General features: G+C 48.0%; 2 long non-coding RNA genes across 4 annotated transcripts in view; one reads left to right on the top strand and one right to left on the bottom strand.

Moving 5' to 3' along the window:
• Positions 1-67: 67 nt before the first annotated feature.
• On the bottom strand, positions 68-3,271 carry LOC131383418 (uncharacterized). Of its 3 annotated transcripts, XR_009213422.1 has the most exons (4): positions 2,957-3,271; positions 2,616-2,668; positions 921-1,136; positions 68-785 (listed from the first exon to the last, which is right to left on the bottom strand). It is a non-coding gene; the product is annotated as an uncharacterized LOC131383418 (long non-coding RNA). The 3 variants fall into 3 exon arrangements; XR_009213424.1 differs by lacking the exon at positions 2,616-2,668 and having other exon boundaries at positions 921-1,148; XR_009213423.1 differs by lacking the exon at positions 2,616-2,668.
• A 12,154-nt stretch (positions 3,272-15,425) lies between these two features.
• Positions 15,426-20,608, top strand: part of LOC131380816 (uncharacterized) — a 29,822-nt gene continuing 24,639 nt past the window's right edge. Inside the window, exon 1 of the long non-coding RNA XR_009209062.1 lies at positions 15,426-15,617. This is a non-coding gene — a long non-coding RNA (uncharacterized LOC131380816). The remainder of the gene's footprint in view (positions 15,618-20,608) is intronic.

The following is a 20,608-nucleotide window of genomic DNA, read 5'->3' as shown; positions in this document are numbered from 1 at the left end:
CTCTGGGGGCGGTAGGATGCGTGGGGGTGGCAATGCGAGGCACTGGGGCCACAGATGTGAGTAAGCGAGACACAACACTTGTCCTCTTGGAGGTTACATTCTTGCTGGGGGGAGGCATGGGCAATAAACAAGTAAATATACAAACAAGGTCATTTCAGACAATGCTGTGTGCAGGCTGCTGGGTGTAGGGGGATTTATAGGGAGTGGGGCTCCTCAGACAAAGCCACTGTTTTTTCAGGGAAGGCCTCTGTGAGTTGTGATACCCATGCTGGGACCTGCACCACAAGCCATGCAAAGAGTACGGGTAAGGGCATTCCCGGCAGAGGCCATGTGAAGGCAGAAAGTGTGAGCTGAGAAAGATCTCTGCCTGCTGGAGGAACAGCAAAGGGGCCATTGTGATTGCAGTGAAGAAATCAAGAAACAGACTAGCAGGAGAGGTGTTCAGAGGGTCGGCAAAGGTCACATCGTGTGTCTTTCTAAGCCAAAGTAAGGAGTTGGGGTTTTATTAAAGAGGAATGGGAACCTTGAGATCCTTAAGCAGGGGAGTGTCCTGGTCCAAGTCTCACATGGATCGCTGATGGGGAACTGGCTGGAGGGGGATGAGGTGACAGCTGGTAAGCCAGTGAGCAATAACAACCATCTTCTAAATCAGAGATGGGGCTTGGACTGGTTGGAAGCAGTGGGGATGTCGAGAAGGGCTCTGGTGCCAGAGCTCTAACCGCCCACCTTGTGCCTGAGCCCTCTGCCACAAGCCAGGACGAGTGGCCGTGCCCAGCAGCAACTGTCTGCAGAGACAGGAGGCACTCAGAGGAGTAATCCTGGGCAAGACCCAGCTCAGCCCAGCCCAGCGCCCCGGGGAGCAGGTGGGGCCAGGAGGCGCGGCTGGGAAAAGGGTGGCGGAGGAGGGCCCGGAGACTCACTGTCTGGATTCTGGTCTCTCTGAGTCCAGGCAGGGTATGTAAGTAAGGTGCAGGGGGCACATTCTTCCTGGGCCTCTTGTGCTCCCAGATCCCCATATCAGGGTTCTCCTTAGCAGGTCAGCAATCCTTCCCCACCCTCATGTCCCTATGAGGACACTGTTGAGCAGTTTGGGTCCAGTGTTGCACTCTCCTTCGCTCTCGGATCTGATGTTTTTTCTGGAACAGACCCTCAAGGAGGAGGGCAGTGGAGAGGGGAGTGAGGTCAGGATCTCAGGGAAAGAACACTTTACCTACTGCATCCAGGCCTCTTGCTGCTCACACTTGAGGATCCCGCTGGCTGCCTCAATTTACCCTAGAATAGCACCCCTCTTGATGAACCAGGCAAGGACATAGACTTGTTCCTTTCCCCAATGATCAGCCAGCAGAAATCCTCCATATTTTTCACCCTGATCCATGTCTCCCTACCCCTGGGTAGAAGTGAGAAGGAATTGGGGGCCTCTTAGTGATACACCCCAGTAGGCCCACCAGCTGGGAGATTTGCCTCCATGAGCTTGCCCCTCATCTCCTTCCCCTCCAAATGCCATTAGCTCGCAGGCATGCCTGTGGCAGTGGGTCCTTCCGAATGCTCAGCTCTGCTGCTTCTCTGGAGGACAGGGTTTCTTTCCCCATCCCCCAAAAGACAGCCCCACAGGCGGGGCGGGTGAGAGTCCCCCAGGAGGAGGGGTAGGCAGGAGCAGCCAGACACACCTGCCTCATTCCTTTCCTCTTGATCACCTAGGAGAGAGCTGTGGGGGCTGGGTTTTCCACCCCCTTCCTCCCTCCCATCCCAGGGAGGAGGAGAGAAGAGGTGGGGGAAATGGAGGCCTGGGGTTGAGGGGCTGCTGCCATGCCCAGCAGTGTCCACTGCAACATTAGCCCTAGCCTAACCCTCCTCTGCCTTCGAGGCTTAAGGAGGACTGAGCTGGGGGAGGGGAGACTGAAGATGAGAGGTAGAGGATCAGGACTGGGATAAGAAGGTAGGAGCAGCCATGCTGCAGAGCATGTGTTGAATGCAGAGAGAGGGGTGGGTGGTTGGGTGGGGCAGGAGGCTGGACCCGGAGTTGTAGGGAGGGGACATATTTTAATGACATAAGTCAAGGTGATCTGATATGTGTTAGCCTAACTTGTGAAGCCCAGAAGCTGACGAGTTCTGGGACCAAAGGTGACGCCCACGGTTGAAAGGGGGTGTATGGGACTTGATAAGGGACCTAAATTAGGAAAATGTGGAGGTGATGGAGGGTGGGAAAATGGGGCCCAAACGGCACTGAGCTTATGCATACTGGATGAAGGGTGTGGCAGGGATCAATAAACTGATTGGAAATATGGGAAATGGGCTGGAATAAAGTTGGAGGGTGCAGTTTAGACGGGAGGAAGAACTTGCCAACAGCCTGGGAAGGATCAGAGGTGAGACTTGGAAATGAGAACAGAAGGTGGGTAGAGATCATTCAGAGAAGGAGAGGACCTCCCCTGCCACCAACACCTGTCACCTGATGGATGCTAGGTTACCTCCTTGCAGGAGGAAAAAGTAGGAGGAGGAAGGGAACTAAGAGAATGAGGGTGGTGGACAGATTAGAAGGCAGCGGTGGGGTTAAGGGTCAGGGAGAGGCAGCTAGGCTGGGATGAGATCAGAACGCAGGCATCCCGCTTTGCAGTCACCCAAGGTCCAGGGTAGAGGCATTCCAAGGTAGACTTGGAGTTGTAGGAGTGCCCTGGTGGGTGAGAAACAAGGTCAGGGTCATCCCGGAGCTCCGCCTACTTCCCCCAAATTAATGTGCCCCCAGCTAGCCCCCGGCAGGGGGCCTTCCATGTTGGAGTGTGGCCAGGCTGTAGTCACAGTCCCCTTCTCTCCTCCTCCCCCCACTTCTCATGTGGTTGCCGGCAGCTGCCTGCGGTCGCCCCAGCCCCTGCGCTCAAGGCACAGGGACTTTCCAACAGGGGAAAAAATGACTTAATGAGAGTGAGAGCTGGGGGCGGGAGGGACAGGTCCCTGTAATCACCGCTCGGCTGTGGGGCCTGAGCTCCTCCAGGCCCTTCCCTGGCTTCCTGCTGCCAGCGCCTCCCTCCGGCTCCGGTTGGGGAGGAGGACAAGCTGGCGACTGCGGTATCCCTTTTCAGGTGCCAGGCTTTCAGGGGCCCCGGATGCCTTTGCTCCCTAGGCTCGCGGTGTATGGAAGCTGGGACACCCCATGATCCTCTCTGGACCTTGTCCTTGAAGTTAGGGTTGGCGCGTAGGAGGTCTCTCCCTGGAGCGGCTAACCCCTGCTGGTGCGTTGAGGGGTATAGGATGGTGAGGAAGCCTTCGCCACTTCGCGGCTGCGCACTTTGGAATACCCCCGGTTACTGTGGTAACCAGGGCAGCCGAGGTGTGTCCTCGGGGCTGGGAGGCGCCCGACCCCCCCCTTTTCTCGCCGCCCGCGGGGCCAGGCCGGGCCGCTGCGGTGCGCGGGGGTGGGGGTGTGCCGTTACCATGGCAAGGGTGCGCAAGGAGGGCACATTCTTCCCCAGGGTGGGAGCGCCCTGGGGATACAAGAAGGGGGGTAACCGGGGCAGCAGAAAGGGGAGGGGGGTCAGAATGAGGGAGGAGTCTCGGACTAGACTAACCAGGGCTTCTGGGGTTTGGGTGGGGAGTTTGGAATCTGCCCCCACCACCCCCGCAGCTCTCCCGAGGCATCCCGCTCCTCCTCCTTTCACCCTCGCTGGGGTTCAACCTCCCCCCAACTCACGAAACTCCAGTTTCCGGAGAAGGGATCCCCGGCTACCTACCCAAAGGCCTTTGGCTTCCTCCAAAGCCGGGCCTGAAGAGCTAAGGGGCCCGCTCCCTTCCCCCCAGTGGAGTTGCAGCCCAGACTGCTGGCCAAAGCCCTGCAATTAAGCCCCTCGCCTGCCCCTGCGCCGCCCGCCGGTCCTCCGCCAGGCCGGGTCTGCGCCGCCAATTACAGCAGCACGCAGCAGCTGATTACCCCAGCCGGAGCCTGGGGAGCGGCCAGGGGTGGGGACAGCGGGCAGGTCAAGGGGACTGGGTCCCTGGGGTTGTCCCTGGCCCCGGGGTCCTTCACTGGAGCTTCTGACTCTAGCGCAGCTTCTCCGCCCCAGACAATATGGGGAGAAGGGGTCTGCTCAGTACTCCATTCTGCTGTGCCTCAGTTTCTCACTCCTCCAATGCACACCGCACCCAGAGCAGAAAGAGCTCAGAGACGGCCTGTGTGTATGTGTGGATATTAGAACATCTGGAGTCAAGGGCTGGGTTCTCCACAAGTTCAAGGCCTTAAAGTGCAGCTGTCTTTCCCGCTGCAGACTGCCCCATGGGTCTCTCCTGGCCCTGCGCCCCGCCCTATGGACCCCTCTCGGTCATGCTGAGGCAGCCTAGGGCCGCGGGCAGCCCAGACTGCACTTTGGTGGGTATCAGAAAACGTCCCGCCTGGGTAGGAGGCGCCCCTCTTCTGCCCTACAGGGGAAGGCAATCCGGGAGTCTGCAGAGCAGCGACAGTGGAGTGCTCAGCCACCACCCTTGCCCCCTGCCGTCCCTTCTTCGCCTCTCCCTCCTCCGCCTGCGGGTCTGCAGGGGCTCGGGTAGGGCTTCGCGCCTCCCGCGGTCCAGCTGCCTACATCTGGCCAGCAGCTGGGAGCCGCCCACCGCGAACTGCTGAGGACACAGCGCCCTCTGTTGGTGAGAGGCGGCGCGCATCAGCTTTCGGGCCTTGGGGCGCGTAGCCCCAGTTAATTGGGTGGGTCTCGGGTTCAACTCATCCGCTGCCCTTTGACTTGGGAACCACCCGCCCTCTGCCTCGCACGGCTCCCAAATCCGACTTCACGGGCCCATTGCTTTCTGCCGGCCGCGGCCTTGCTGGCCCTCTTTCCTCCGTCCCTGTGTGCTTAAAACCCAGCTCAGCGACCTAGCTAGCTGTCCACCAACCTCCCATTTTTCCAGTTGTCTCAGCTTCGTCCCGCAGGTTCTGCGGCACTATGTCTCCGCGCCCAACGTAAAAGTCCTTAAATAGGAACATGATTACATAAGTCACCGCCCATTTGCTCAATGGAATTCCTCGCTGCGTCCTTAAAAATGAGGAATTTGAAGTATATTTAGTTCCTGAGACCGTGTTTGCTCTAAATGGATGGGGGGTGGAGGAGAAGATGCAAGATACAAAATAGCACAGGGCAGGGTCCCTCTTTAACGGCAAAAAATTATACATGCGATTTGCATTTTAAAAGTCTAAAATAGACATCAAAATGCTAACAAATTATTTTTAGATGGTGGGTGTATAGGTGGCTTAAAATTTGTTCTCTGTTTATCTGCATTTTCCATTTGTCTATAATGAACGTGTGTTACTTGGGCATATTAATAATTCTATATACAGATTATTTTCTCCCAAAATGTGAGCATCAAATTATATCATTAGATTACATTAAATTTTATTTAAATCAATTTATGTAATTTTGTTTGGGACAGGGTCTCGCCCTGCCGCCTAGGCTGGAGTGCAGTGGTGCAATCAAGGCTTGCTGCAGCCTCGACCTCCAGAGCTCAAGAGATTCTCCCACCTCAGCCTCCTGAGTAGTTGGGACTACAGGACTACAGGCGCATGCCACCACGACCGTCTTTTTTTTTTTTTAGAGACAGAGTCTCGCTTTGTTGTTTAAGGTGGTCTCTGCACTCCTGGGCTCAAGTTATCCTCCCGCCTCCAACCCCCAAAGTGTTGGGGTTACAGAGACTGAGCCACTGCCCCTGGCCAGAATACACTAAATTTTTTAAAAGATCCTGTTTAAAACTAGGAATTGGGGGACCTGGCCTCCTGACAAGCGCTAATATAATTATGTCATTGTGATTTTCTTTTTAAAACTGTAATGGTTTGTAGTGAGAACAGGTTTCCAATCCCTTAATCCCAGGGCCCAGGGAAGTCAAGAAGTTGTTAATTGCTTCCGTGTGGAAGCCAAATCCATATGCACATTCAGTATTGTCTGTGAATGGAATAATGGGTTTATTTTCCATTGCATTGCACATGTATGAAGATGCTGCCATGATTAATAATGTAGAAAATTTGTAAATAGTTTAATACCTTTTAAAAAATTCTCTTCTGTCTTTTTGCAATATTACACATTATTAGCTGCCCTCTCCTTACATATGTGGAACCCTTTGGTGTCAGTGGTTGATATTGCACTGCCTCAACCTCCTCTCATTCTCCACTGCCTCAGGGATTTCATTCACTCTTTCCTTGTCTTTTTCTTTTGAAATAATTTCAATGGTATAGAAAAGTTACAATGATATACAAAGAACTTCCCCCTTTCCTGAACCACTTATGAGTAAGTTGCCTGCATGATGCCTCATTACTCCCTAATATTTTATTTTATTTTATTTTATTTTATTTTATTTTATCTTATTTGAGACGGAGTCTCTCTCTGTCTCCCACACTGGAGTGCAGTGGTGCGATCTCGGCTCACTGCAAGCTCCACCTCCTTGGTTCATGCCATTCTCCTGCCTCAACCTCCTGAGTACAGGGACTCAGGTGGCTGGGACTACAGGCACCTGCCACCACGCCTGGCTAATTTTTTTTTATGTTTTTAGTAGAGACGGGTTTTCACCGTGTTAGCCAGGGTGCTCTCGATCTCCTGACCTCATGATCCACCCACCTCGGCCTCCCAAAGTGCTGGGATTACAAGCGTGAGCCACCAAGCCCGGCCACTCCCTAATATTTTAATATATATTTCCTACAAATGAGGACATCCTCCTTCATAATCTAACACAATGCTCACAATCAGGAAATGAACATTGATACATTCGTTCTATATAACCCCCAGACCTTACTGGACTTTCATCAATTGGCCCAATACTGTCCTTTATAACCAAAGGATCCAGTCTAGGATTATTCATTGCATTTAGTTGCCACGTCTTTCCAGTCTCCTTCTGTCTGAGATGATTCCTAAGCCTTTCCTTTGCTTTCATGAACAGGACAATTTAGAAGCATAGTACAGTGATATTGTAGAATGGCCCTTAATTTTGGCTTATTTGTTGTTTCTTCATGATTAGATGTAGGTTATGCAACTTTGACAGCAATATTACAGATGTTGAGTGTTTTCCTCATTACCTCATCGTTTATTTTGATGCTCAATTTCCCAGATTTTGTCCAGCTGCCAAGCTGGTTTCTATTGCCATAATTCTTTGAGCATTTGCTTACTTTCTGTCACAGCGAGATGTTCCAGGCTCATCTTGTAATTTCTCTGCCACAGCTCTGGAATCAGCCACTGCTCTAAGGGACGCTTCTTTCTTTTAATAGAGAGTGATGTGTAGAAGCCAAGATCTGGGTGCTAGATGTGCTCATTGTTCCTGGAGTGTCATTGTTTCCAGACCTCTCAGTGGACAGTCCTAGGAAATACATGTATTATTATATGCACATTTATGTCTACTATGTTTCTATCTATCTATGTATCTATCTATCTATCTATCTATCTATCTATCTATCTATCTATCTATCATCTATCTATCATCTATTGATCTTTCCATGTAAAAAACAATGAGTTCACCTTTGATTCCAATCGAACACCACAGGGCTTATTTTTGTTTTCTCCTTTTCGATTTTTGTAACTTCTCTCTTTCTTCTTATTGGATTAACCCTTTGTAAGTAACTGGTTCATCGTCACTGCTGCTGCTCCCTCCACTCCTCTTGTAGGCACTGTCTTCTTCCATCTTGGGCTCTCATAACCTATGCCAGCCCAATGTCCCCTCTGCCCCTGCATGGGTGCCTTGTCTTGCTTGGCTCTACATTATGGCTTTTGAGTGAAATTATTCAAAAAGAAAGACCAGCAGGCAGGCAGGAAGGCTGGAAACAGTTTCACTATTCTTGGAGCTTTATTTATTTATTTATTTATTTATTTATTTAAAGACAGGGTCTCACTTTTTGCTCAGCCTGGAGTGCATTTGTCGCAAACACGGCTCACTGCAGCCTTGACTTCCCGGGTTCAAGAAATTCTCCTGCCTTAGTCTCCCAAGTAGCTGAGACTACAGGTGTGCACCATCACCCCTGGCTAATTTTTGTATTTTTTATAGAGATGGGTGTTTCGCTATGTTGCCCAGGCTGGTCTTGAACTCCTGAGCTCTAGTGATCCACCCACCTCAGCCTTCCAATGTGCTGGGATTACAGGCATGAGCCACTGTGCCTGGCCATTCTTGGAGCTTTAGATGTACTTCTTAATCCTCTCTATTCAGTAAATGGCAAATGCTCTGCCAGCTATTCCCGTTAAAAAAATCCTAGAGTCATCAAACCCATTGGCAGATCGTGTTAGTTCCCTATCAGTTTCTATTTAAAGTCTGATCACATGTCACTTCCTCCATCATTCCTTCCTGGTCCAAGCCATCATCATCTCTTGGCTTAATTGACTACAACTGTCTCCTAGTTGCTCCCCTTGATTCTGCCATTACACAACCCCAGTCTATTCTATACCCAGCAGCCCAAGTGATCCTTCTAAAGTGTCAGTCATGTGATGTGCCTCCTCTGCTCAAAAGTCTCTAAAGTCTTCTTATCTTACACAGGACAAGAGCCAAAGTACTAAGTATAAATTAGCCGGGCGTGGTGATGTGCACCTGTAGTCCCAGCTACTCGGGAGGCTGAGGCAGGAGAATCTCTTGAACCCAGGAGGGGGAGGTTGCAGTGAGCTGAGACTTACAGGTCACCATGACTTACAAGGCCTGATAGGATTGGCTCCCTGCTACCTCTTTCACCTCATTTTCTCCTCCAACTCTCTCTCATCCACTTTACTTCAGCCACACTGGCCTCCTGCAAATTCTTTGAGCAATCCAAACCCTGTCTTGCCTCAGGGCCTTTGCACCTCCTCCCTCTGCCTGAAATAGGTTTCCTCCAGATAACCACATGAATGTTGTCTTCCTTCATTCAGGACCTCACTGAAATATCTCTTTATGAGAGGGGCCTTGTATGGTGCCTCATGCCTGGAATCCCAGTGCTTTGAAAGGCTGAGGCGGGAGGATCACTTGATCCTAGGAGTTCAAGTCTACAGTGAGCTATGATCAAGCCACTGTACTCCAGCCTGATTGACAGGGCAAGACCCTGTCTTAAAAAAGAAAAAAAAAAACCCACACAAAATAAACATAGAAAAGGGGAGCCTTGGCAGAACATCCTGTATAACATAGCAAACTTCCTCTTACCTTTACCTTCCTTTATTTTTCTTTATACTATAGATCACATATTTGACCATATTTGTGTATTTCTTTATGCTCTGCCTCCACACTCTATAATGGAAACCCTACGAGAGCTGAGGCTCTCTTGTTTTTGCTGTATTTCTAATGCCAAGAATGGTATTAAGTACATAGTAGGAACTCTATAAATATAAGTGAATGAATGAATAAATAAATAAATGTCTATAGAAATGACTACTAACTTCTGTCTTCAGGCCCAAACTTCCTTCCTATGATCTTTCTTTTTTTTTCTTTTGAGACAGAGTCTCGCTCTGTCACCCAAGCTGGAATGCAGTGGTGTGATTTCAGCTTACTGCAACCTCTGCCTCCTGGGTTCAAGCGATTCTCCTGCCTTAGCCTCCTGAGTAGCTGGTATTACAGGCGTGCACTACCATGCTGGACTAATTTTTGTATTTTAGTAGAGACAGGGTTTTGCCATGTTGGCCAGGCTGGTCTTGAATTCCTGACCTCAGGTGATCCACCCATCTTGGCCTCCCAAAGTGCTGGGATTACAGGTGTGAGCCACCACACCTGGTCTGCTGTGGTCTTTCTTGAAGTTCCAGCTGCCAGCTAGACATGTTTTGCTATATGTCTGTGATATGACCCACTCAAGCACATTATTTTATTTTATTTTATTTTATTGTATTGTATTGTATTGTATTTTATTTTTGAGACAGACTCTTGCTCTGTCGCCCAGGCTGGAGTACAATGGCGCCATCTCGACTCACTGCAACCTCCGACTCCTCCGCCTCCCAGGTTCAAAAAATTCTCCTGCCTCAGCCTCCTGAGTGGCTGGGATTACAGGTGCCTGCCACCACGCCCAGCTCATTTTTTTGTATTTTTAGTAGAGAGGGGGTTTCACCATGTTGGCCAGGCTGGTCTTGAACTTCTGACCCCAAGTGATCCACCTACCTCAGCCTCCCAAAGTGCTGGGATTACAGGCGTGAGCCACCATGCCCAGCTCAAGCTTTATTAATGCAGATTCATTATCTTATGTATGTATTTGCTAAGGGCTGAGACTTTGTTTTGTTTACTGCTCTTTTCTCAATGCTTAGCACAGTGCTTGCATAGACCAGGCATTTAATATTTGTTGACTAAGTGAATGAATGACTTTCCCCTCCAAACCAGTTCTCTTTAACTTGCTTGTTTCTCTTTGTCACATCATCATTTTCTTAGTCACTGAACCTCAAAACTGCTGTAAACTTGGACTCTCACCTTCTTTTCTCTTTTGTATATTCAATCAGTGGCCAAGATCTGCTTATTCTTCCACCTCATTCACACGGTCAATATCCTAGTTCACCACACACCTCAAACATCACAACGGCCTTCCAACTAGCCTCTCTCATTCCTCTTTCTTCCTCTTCAATCCATCCCTAACCTATTGTTCTGTTTTTCTCTCCCACGAAGTGCTCTGATCATGTCATTTCCTCTGACTAAGGCTCTCAATGGATCTTTGTACCAATTTGGGTTCTTAATTGCAAACAACAGAAACAGACTCTGGTTCACTTAGTAGAAGAGGAATTTACTGGGATGACATCAGGGAACTCAAAGAATTGACAGGAAGCCTCAAGAATCAGGCTCAGGAAGCAAGCAGGAGCCAAGAGAAGCTAGGCAGCTAGAACTTTAGCTAAATCCTGTCCCAAGTGCAGCCTGATTAAGGGGCTTGGGGGCTGCTTCCCACATGGCTACCACCACCCTGAGCACTTGCTGCTGCCACCTCTGGGATGAATTATAAACAGTCCTCTTCCTCCTTGGGTCACTTATTGAAGATTTAGAGTCCTGACTGGGAGCATTGATTTGGCTGTGATCTTCCTGCTAGGGGCCAGGGGAGCAAGTATCTGACTTCTCACTAAGACTCACATTAGGGAGGCTCCACCAACATATGAAGGGGGCTCAGATGCTGGGCAGCTAAAGACTCCAGTGTGTATCCATATGCAGGTTCCTGAGCATTGAAGCCCTCCACCATCTGCCACAAACGATCATCTCCAGTTTTTTCTCACTTGCACACCATGTTCCATTGAAGCATGACTGTGTGCAGTTCCCTGAGCTGTCCCTTCCTGCCTCAGCCCCTGTAATAGCTGGGCTCCAAAGATGGTCTGCCTTGAATCATGCTTCACACCTGTGTATTGTCCCCTCCCCTTGAAGAGGCCAGTCCATGCTTCCTTTTCACTGAGCGTGCTGTGGAAGCGAAGCTGCATGACTGCTGAAGAGAGGGAATAGGAAACTTTGCAGTTTTTGCCTCAGTCTCTCGGAATGTTCACTCTGGGGCAAGCCAGCCACCGTGTACGAGGTCTGTCTACCCTGAGACCACCATGCTATGAGGAACCCGAAACAAGTCACATGGGAAGGTTGTATATAGAGAGTAATGCCTGGGCAGGCCCCTTCAGTTCCAGCCAATTCAGATGGGGTGCCAGACATGTGACTTTTAAAAAGTCATCTTGCGGCTGGGCTCAGTGGTTCACACCTGTAATCTCAGCACTTTGGGAGGCCGAGGCAGGTGGATAACTTGAGGCCAGGAGTTCAAGACCATCCTGGCTAACATGGCGAAACTCCATCTCTACTAAAAATACAAAAAATTAGCCAGACATAGTGGCACATGCCTATAGTCCCAGCTTCTCGGGAGGCTCAGGCATGAGAATCACTTGAACCTGGGAGGTGGAGGTTGCAGTGACTGAGATTGCGCCACTACAGTCCAGCCTGGGTGACGAAGTGAGGCTGTGTCTTCAAAAATAAATAAATAAATAAATAAATAAATAAATAAATAAATAAATAAAAAGTCACCTTGGATATCCAGCCGAGTTGAGCCTTCAGATGACTCCAGCCTTAGCCACCATCTAACTGAACTGCTTGAGAGACCCCACGTGAGAACTGCCCAGCTGAATGTAGTCAACCCACAGGACTGTGGGATGTAAACGGTTATTTTTAAGCCACTGAATTTTGGAGCGGTTTGTTACTCGGTAATAGAAAATGGAAACAGCCCCTCTGTGGTCCATGTTTCCCTCTCTCTGGAATGTACCCCAACTGTCCTGTCTTAGCTCCACGTCCACTCATATCTGCTCTTGTCAAAATCCTTCCAGTGAGCGTGGCACAGTGCAGAGGAAAGAGCCAGGCGTTGGGGTCAGCCTGTGCGGCGGGAGGGGTTGAATCCTAGTTTAGTCTCTCACTATCCCTGTGACCTAAAGCAAAGTCATTAAGTTCTCTGGACCTCAGTTTCTGTATCTGCTATATTGAAATAAAAACACTTATCTGCTGAAGTTGTTTTGAGGACTAGATGTAATATATGTAAAGTACCTAGACATCTCACCCGTTTTAGTCTCACTGAATGGTGGCCTTTAGCAGACACTTAGCCTTCTAGCCTTGCATCAAATGGCACTTCTGAGGTCTAATTCTCATCACTTATAAATTATATGGTTTTGGAAAATTCCTTAAATTTCTCTGAGCCTTACTCTCCTCATATGTAACATACCTAGACCCTTAAGCCATGTCCCTTAACCAGCATGGCATCAGAAATCCTTGGAAGAAGTAAACCATGGCCACAGTTGGGGTTCCCCAGTGTCTGGTGGGCTGGGGGACTGTAGTGGATGGCAGACTGCAGGGGAGGAACAGCAGAGGCTGGAGAGCTCATCATCCTGAGTGAGAAAAAAGTTTCACTGGACGGGGAAGGGGTCTGCCGAACAGGGCAGAGGGAGGAGTGCTATTTGGAATGTTGTGAGGCTGGGCATGACCACTGGGGCTCGGTGCACCTCTACCCTCACTCCCTCAGGCCTCAGGGCCTTCCTGGTGGAAAGGGGAACATTTGGAGTATACGGCAAGAACGGGCTCACTAAGGCACAGACATCTCTGCTGTGGGAACTCCTTATGAAAGAGCTGAGAATGAGAAACAGAACATGCTTCCCCACCTCAGGGAGAGAGAGATGTCAGAGAACTATGGACCAGGGGCAGGCAGAGAGGCAGCAAGTGATGGTGACATGAGTGGCATCGGCAGCAGCCCCGACCATGTGGGGAGCAACCCCACCTGGCTTCTTCTCAGACTCTCACTGAAGGTGAGGGCACGTGGAGATGTGGGAAGTTCCAGATGAGAGCACACTGTATGATCCCAGTGGCATCTGCAAAAACAGGCAAAGTTAACCTATGCAGTTGGAAGGCAGGATAGTGGCCTGTAATCCCAACCCAAGAGGTCGAAGCTACAGTGAGCTATGATCATGCCACTGCACTTAAGCTTGGGTGACAAAGCGAGACCCCATCTCCAAAAAATAAAATAAAATAAAATTAAAATAAATAAAATAAAATAAAAAGGCATGATAGTGGTTATCCCTGCAGGAGACGCAGTGAATAGAGGGAAACAGGAGAAGGGTTTGGGGAGCTGGTAATGATTTGTTTCTTCCTCAGGGACCTGATTACACTACTTTGTTCATTGTGTTAAAAGTTAAGTGCACGTAGGATTTCTGTATTTTTCTGTACATTACTTCAATAACAAGTTAAGTCCGGGTGTGGTGGCTGTAATCCCAGCACTTTGGGAGGCCAAGGAGGGCGGATCACGAGGTCAGGAGATCGAGACCATCCTGGCTAACATGGTGCAACCCCAACTCTACTAAAAATACAAAAAATTAGCCGGGTGTGGTGGTGGGCATCTGTAGTTCCAGCTACTCGGGAGGCTGAGACAGGAGAATGGCGTGAACTCAGAAGGCCGAGCTTGCAGTGAGCCGAGATTGTGCCACTGCATCCCAGCCTGCGTGACAGAGCGAGACTCTGTCTAAAAAAAAAAAAAAAAAACCCAAGTTAAAACACGCGCACATGCACACACACACAACCGTTTTGGGAAGAAGAGAAACAGTCATTTCCCAGTTCAAGCCCTTTGAAGTGGCACCACATAGTGAAGTGGGTAAGAGATTAGGGGGCTGGTTAGGTGCGGTGGCTAATGCCTGTAATCCCAGCACTTTTTAGGAGGCCAAGGCGGGCGGATCACCTGAGGTCAGGAGTTCGAGACCAGCCTGGCCAACATGGTGAAACCCCATCTCTAGTAAAAAAATACAAAAAATGTAGCTGGGTATGGTGGTGTGTGCCTGTAATCCCACCTACCCGGGAGGCTGGGGCAGGAGAATCGCCTGAACTCGGCAGGCAGAGGTTGCAGTAAGCTGAGATCACGCCACTGCACTCCAGCCTGGGCAATAAGGGCGAAAACTTTGTCTCAAAAATAAATAAATAAGATTAGGGGGCTGGAGGCAAGGACCACATGGTGTCTGGCCAGACTTTACATTTCTTCCTCCATTCATTCACCATTCACTCTGGTTTATTAAGCACCTCTTGCACTTTGAACACTGTACAACACGTGAGAGGATAAAAGATTATTAATAGCAGCAGTTTCCATTTATTGAGAGCTTACTATGGAGTAGGCACTGAACACTCACGATAATTCTAAGAAGTATTATTATTAACCCCATCTATCGGTTGAAGAAAAATGAGCCCCAGAAAGGTTAAGCAAGTCGTTTAAAGTCACAGAACAAAGAAGGTCCCTGGATTTTCCAATGCACCTGTATCTTCACAATGAACTCCAGCGTCCTCTAGAAATCTAGGAACCGAAGGACCTCTTGACAAACTGCTCTATGACAGTAACGAGGCCTTAGAGCTGCAGCCAGACAGACTTCGAGTTTCGGCCGCATCCTTTTCTGTGACCCTCAGCAGGTTCCTTCACTCTTTTGAGCCTCAGTTTCCCCAATTGTATAACGAGGGTAAAAAACCACGCCTTTCTCTCAGGGTTATTGTGGGTATTCATTGAGAAGACGTGTGTGGAGCCCGGTGTCCGGCACCGAGTGAGAGCCTAGAACAGTCATTAGGATGTCTGAGTCCTTATCACTCGCGCGCAGCACAACACGACCGTGGGCACAGGGTTGAAGGCGGTTCCCTGCGCCTAGCCTCTCGATAGGAACCTTTAGGGACGGGTGGACTTAAAGGAGCCGGTGGCCTTAAGAGTCCAGTTGATGCTGCCACATAATGGGCCTGGGGAAAAGCCCCGATCCCAAGTGCCAACAGAGCAGCCGACCTCAGCCAACCTCAACCAACACGCAGGCGAGGCTGCCCAGGGTGAGCGCCGCGGCGACAAGACGCGCTATCGCGAGATCTGTGGGACCCACGCGTTTACAGGCCGGAAGTGAGGGGCGGGCCTAAGGGGGCGCGCTCCTTTTGAAACCTGAGACGGAGACCTGCGGAGGGCGAGGGCTGGTTGGAGGTCGCTGTTCTTTCTGAGAACCGAGCCGGGGTCGCAGGAGGGCGGGGATGGGTCAACGGGGACCTCTGAGTGGGGTTTGGCTGAGAGAGGCCACAGTTTCATCTTTGGGAAGCTACCCTGGGCCGGCCACACGCCGTGAGCCGCACTGGCGAGGCCCCTCTGCCTCCACTGCGCTCCTTGACCCGAGAAATTCAGCTCAGCCCGAGTCTCGCGGCAACCTCCCTTTGGCTCCGCCTTTTAAAGGACCTTTACGGTAAATAACCCCGACGCTTAGGAGAGCTTCTTCTGGGCCCTCAAACTTACTCAGGCCTCTTCTATGGCCATGCAAGAGGTCTTAGCAACGTGTTCACACGATCACAGTTTAAAAAATATATATAAGTAGCAAAACTAAGATATTTTAAACCAAATCTTAACAGATTTAAAGATTTTAACTCTTAACAGGTTTAAAGAGACCGCTGTCTTTTTTCCACTGTGACTTTGCCTATCTGGAGGCATTGGAGTGGCTGTGAGCATTTTTAGGCATTTTGGAGTAGGGAATACACTGAGGTTTGAGTTTATGTGGCTCGTGTGTATACTTACGTTTTTGCTAGCCTTCCAGGAATACCCCTAGTCCCCACTGTGCTGAATTATAAGCACAGTGACCTGAGTGTGTCAGAAGTCTTTTGGTCATAGATGTCCAGCATCAAAACAATGGGGAGATATATTGATCACAGTACAAGGTAATGTGAAGTTCCTTGATCGCTTATGGCTCATAACAAAAGGCTTGGTAGTTTCCCAAGTTTGACAATCATCCTAAAATAAGGAGTTGGAAAACTGGATCTTTTCTAAGCTAGCAGCGATAACAAATTTTGATCCACCATTAGAGAGAGGAATGACTCAATTATCTTCCTTTTCTCGCCATAGAATGACAAAAATGTTGTTAAAGAGGCCATGAAAGAATACGCAGCCAAAAAATGTAGTGAGAAAGTGCTTAGTGATATGCCAGGCAGTTAATTTAACAAATAGTGTTATTTTCAATTTTTTTTGTGTGATGTTTTTGGTATGAGCTTTTTCAATTTTGTAGAGTGATGTAATTTCTTTTCTCATTTTAAATATTTATATTTGTACCTACTTTTATATTTTAAATTTTCTATTCTTTTTCTTAACGAATACCATGAGATTATATAAGCTCGGGCCCCCAAATCTACATCTGCCCTTGCATGGTTGTTATCCCCTCCTAACCACTCTGCTCAGGGCAGGACATGTGTTTATTCTCCTAATTTTTGAGATGAGGAGATGGAAGCCCAGAGAGGTCAAGTCTCTTGCCCAAGGCTTTGCTACTGAGACCAGCAGAACTAGAACTAGAACCCAGCTCTTTTGGTTCAGTTCAGACGCCTGCTCACACCAGAGAAATGTCCTGATCTAAAACATTTTGCCATCTTCAGGGAGTGGAGTTGAAGTGTGTCTACTTGGCCTGCCTTTGGGTTCTGGATTGTACCTAGCACAATGAAGCTAAAAGGGAATGAATTGTGTTTCTGAAGTGCCTCCCAAATCTCAGATGATGGCAGCCCGCTGTGTGTTCTCCCACCCATCTCTCCCCCAGCAATGAAAGAAGGCTAGCATCTGGTAGGAGACAACAGCTGATGAACTTCAGCCATGAGACCTCTCTCTGTATCAGGGTGGGAAGTATGGAATCCTTGAACAGAAAGAGAATCCGCTGGTGAACCGGCTGTGCGTGAATATGCATGGGAACATGTCTTTGTTATTTCTCAAGCCAAGTGTATTTTTGGTCTGTTTCCCTGGAGACTTATAGGGAATAGGGAGAGGCCTTACCAAGTGTAGTATAATTTTGCCAGCTCCACTTCCTTTCCAATTCCCCAAATTAGTCACCCCATCTCTCCACTTGGACTGATTTTTCCAAGGTCACTAACAACTTCTTTTTGTTAAATCCAACATTTCAGTCTTTATCTTTAATCAGCTCTCTCCTGCTGCCGGTGTTCTGCACTCAGGCTGGAGTGCAGTGGCAAGATCTCAGTTCACTGCAGCCTCTGCCTCCCAGGCTCAAGCGATCCTTCCACCTCAGCCTTCCTAGTAGCTGGAACCACAGGCTCGTGCCACCATGTCCGGCTAATTTTTTGTATTTTTTGTAGAGACAGGGGTTTTGCTATGTTGCCCTGGCTGGTCTTGAACTCCTGAGCTCAAGTGATCCTCCCACCTCAGCCTCCCAAAGTACTGGTATTACAAGTAAGCCACCGCACCTGGCCTACTAGTGGTCTTTTCAAATGTAAATCTGATCCACCTCCACTTAAAAATTAATCATTGCTGCTCATTGCTTTTAGGATAAACACTCAGTTGAACCCAGTCATCTCCAGTGTAGTCCCAGTCACTCATATTGATCTTTCATTTCTCCCATGGGCCATCCACCTCCCTGACACAAGGCTTTTGCACATGGTCCTTTTATTTATACCTACTATTTCCAGACATTGTTTTGGTGCTGGGGATATGACAGTGAACAAAGCAGGCAAACATTCCTGCCATTCTAGAGTTCACTTTCTCGTGGTTGCTCTTTGGTTGGAATGTTCTTGACCTTTTTGTTTTGTTTTGTTTTTGTGTTTGTTTTTTCATAGGGAGTTTAGGATTTATTTATTTTAGAATAACAGCTTTATTGAGATATAATGCACACACATTAAAACTCATAAAATTCACCCATTTAAAATGTGCAGTTCAATTTAGGATATTCAGAGTTGTAGGCCAGGCGTGGTGGCTCACACCTGTAATCCTGGCATTTTGGGAGGCCGAGGTGGGCGGATCACTTGAGGTCAGGAATTCAAAACCAGCCTGGCCAACATGGTGAAACCCCGTCTCTACTAAAAATACAAAAAAAATTAGCCAGGTGTGGTGGCAGGTGCCTGTAATCCCAGCTACTTGGGAGGCTAAGGCAGGGGAATTGCTTGAACCCGGGAGGCGAAGGTTGCAGTGAGCCGAGATTGCGCCACTGCACTCTAGCCTGGATGACAGAGCGAGATTTGGTCTCAAAAAAAAAAAAAAAAAAAAGAATATTCAGAGTTGTGAATATTGATTCTACCATCACCACAATCAATTTTGAAATTTTTTCATCACCCCAGAAAGAAACCTTAAACCCATTAGTAGTCACTGCCCCCAACTCCCTCAGCCTAGACAGCCAGTCTACTTTCTTTCGCTATGGATTTGCCAGTTTTGTACATTTCATATAAATAGAATCATGTGGTCTTTCGTGACTGTCTTCTTTCACTTGGCATAATGTTTTCAAGCTTCGTCTACGCTGCCATGCCGTAGCATGTATCAGTACTTCAATTTTATTGCCAGGTAATATTCCATTGTGATAGATCACATTTTGTTTATCTGTTCATTCGTGGAAGGACATTTGGGTTATTTCCACTCTTTGGCTATTATGAATAATGCTGCTATGAACATTTATGTACAATTTTTTGTATGAACATACGTCTTCATTTTCTCGAGTATAAACCTAGGAGTGGAATTGCTGGATCCTATGGTAGCTTTATGTTCAACTTTTTGAGAAACTGCCAGATTTTTACAAAGTGGCCGTACCATTTTACCTTCCTACCAATAGTATATGAGAATTCCAGTTTCTCTACATCCTTGCTATTATAGGTTGAATTGTGGCTCCCCAAAATTCATGTGTCGAAGTCCTAATCCCCAGTACCTCATAATGTGAATTTATTTGGAGTCGTTATATTAAGAGTCATTATAGATGCAATTAGTGAGGCTAAGATGAGGTCTTATTGGGGTAGGTTGGGCCCCTTATCCAATATTACTGGTGTCTTTTATAAAAATGGGAAATGTGGACACAGACATGCACACAGGGAGAATGGTACGTGAAGACTGGAATTATACTGCCATAGCCAAGGACCTACCAGAAGCTAGGAGAGAAACCTGGAACAAATCCTTTCTTGGGGCCTTCAGAGGGAGCATGGCCCTGTTGATAACTTGATCTTGGACTTCTTGCCTCCAGAACATGAGACAACAAATTTCTGTTGTTTAAGTCACTCAGTTTGTGGTACTTTGTTATGGCAGCTTTAGCAAACTGATACACTCCCTGACACTTGTTATTTTCCATTTTTGTAGTTATAACCATCCCACTGGGTGTGAAGTGGTATCTCATTTGATTTTGATTGGCACTTCTCTATGCAAATGATCTTAAGCATGCTTTCATGTGCTTATTAACCATTTGTGTATCTTCTGATAAATGTCTATTCAAATCCTTTGCTTATTTAAAAAAATTGGGTTGTCTTTTTACTATTGAATTTTAGGAGTTACTGATGTAGTCTAGATAGAAGTCCCTTATTAGATACATGTTTTGCAAACATTTTCTCCTGTGCTCAGGTATCTTTTAACTTTCTTTTTTTGTTTTAGAGACAGGGTCTTCCTCTGTCACCCAGGGTGGAGTGCAGTGGTACTATCATGGCTCACTGAGCTCACTGAGGTTGCAAACTCCTGGGCTCAGGAATCCTCCTACATCAGCCTCCTGAGTAGCTAGGACTACAGGGGTGTGCCACCAGGCCTGGCTAATTTTTTTTTTTTTTTTAAGAGATGGAGTCTCACTATGTTGCCCAGCCTGGTCTTGAACTCCTGGCTTTAAGCAATCCTCCCACCTCAGCCTCCCAAATTATTGGGATTATAGGCTTGAACCAATGAGCCCAGCCCTGTTTTCACTTTCTTGATGGTGTCCTTTGAAGCATAAAAGTTTTTAATTTTGATGAAGTCTAATTTATCTATTTTATAACTTTATTGCTTGTTTTGGTGGTGTATCTAGTCCCCTTCTGTCTTGGTCTAGCTCAAATGCCACTTCCTCGGGGAAGATTTCATTTCTTTAATATAGGCAAACTCTCTTTGCAATTATAAATTTTTTTGATTGAGATTTGTTTAGTTGTCCTCCCCTCTGGACTGTAAATTCCAAGAGAGTACGGTCCGAGTCAGGTGTCTGTCTTCCCATTCTGTCCCTATCCCCCAGCACAGTGACAGCTTGGTAGCAGAGCAGGTGCTCAGAATTGCTGAATGAATAAATGAATAAATGCTGAGTTGACTCTGTGGATCATTTCCTCCATGAAATGCTTTTTTTTTTTTTTTTTTTTTTGGAGACAGAGTCTCGCTCTGTTGCCCAGGCTGGAGTGCAGTGACACGATCTTGGCTCACTGCAACCTCTGTCTCCTGTGTTCAAGTGATTCTCCTGCCCTAGCCTCCCGAGTAGCTGTGATTACAGGCACC

This window comes from Hylobates moloch, unplaced genomic scaffold, assembly GCF_009828535.3.
Source record: "Hylobates moloch isolate HMO894 unplaced genomic scaffold, HMol_V3 SCAFFOLD_1, whole genome shotgun sequence".
NCBI lineage: Eukaryota > Metazoa > Chordata > Mammalia > Primates > Hylobatidae > Hylobates > Hylobates moloch.
The sequence above is the reverse complement of the archived record's forward strand: the minus strand, read 5'-3'. Positions and strand labels throughout refer to the sequence as shown.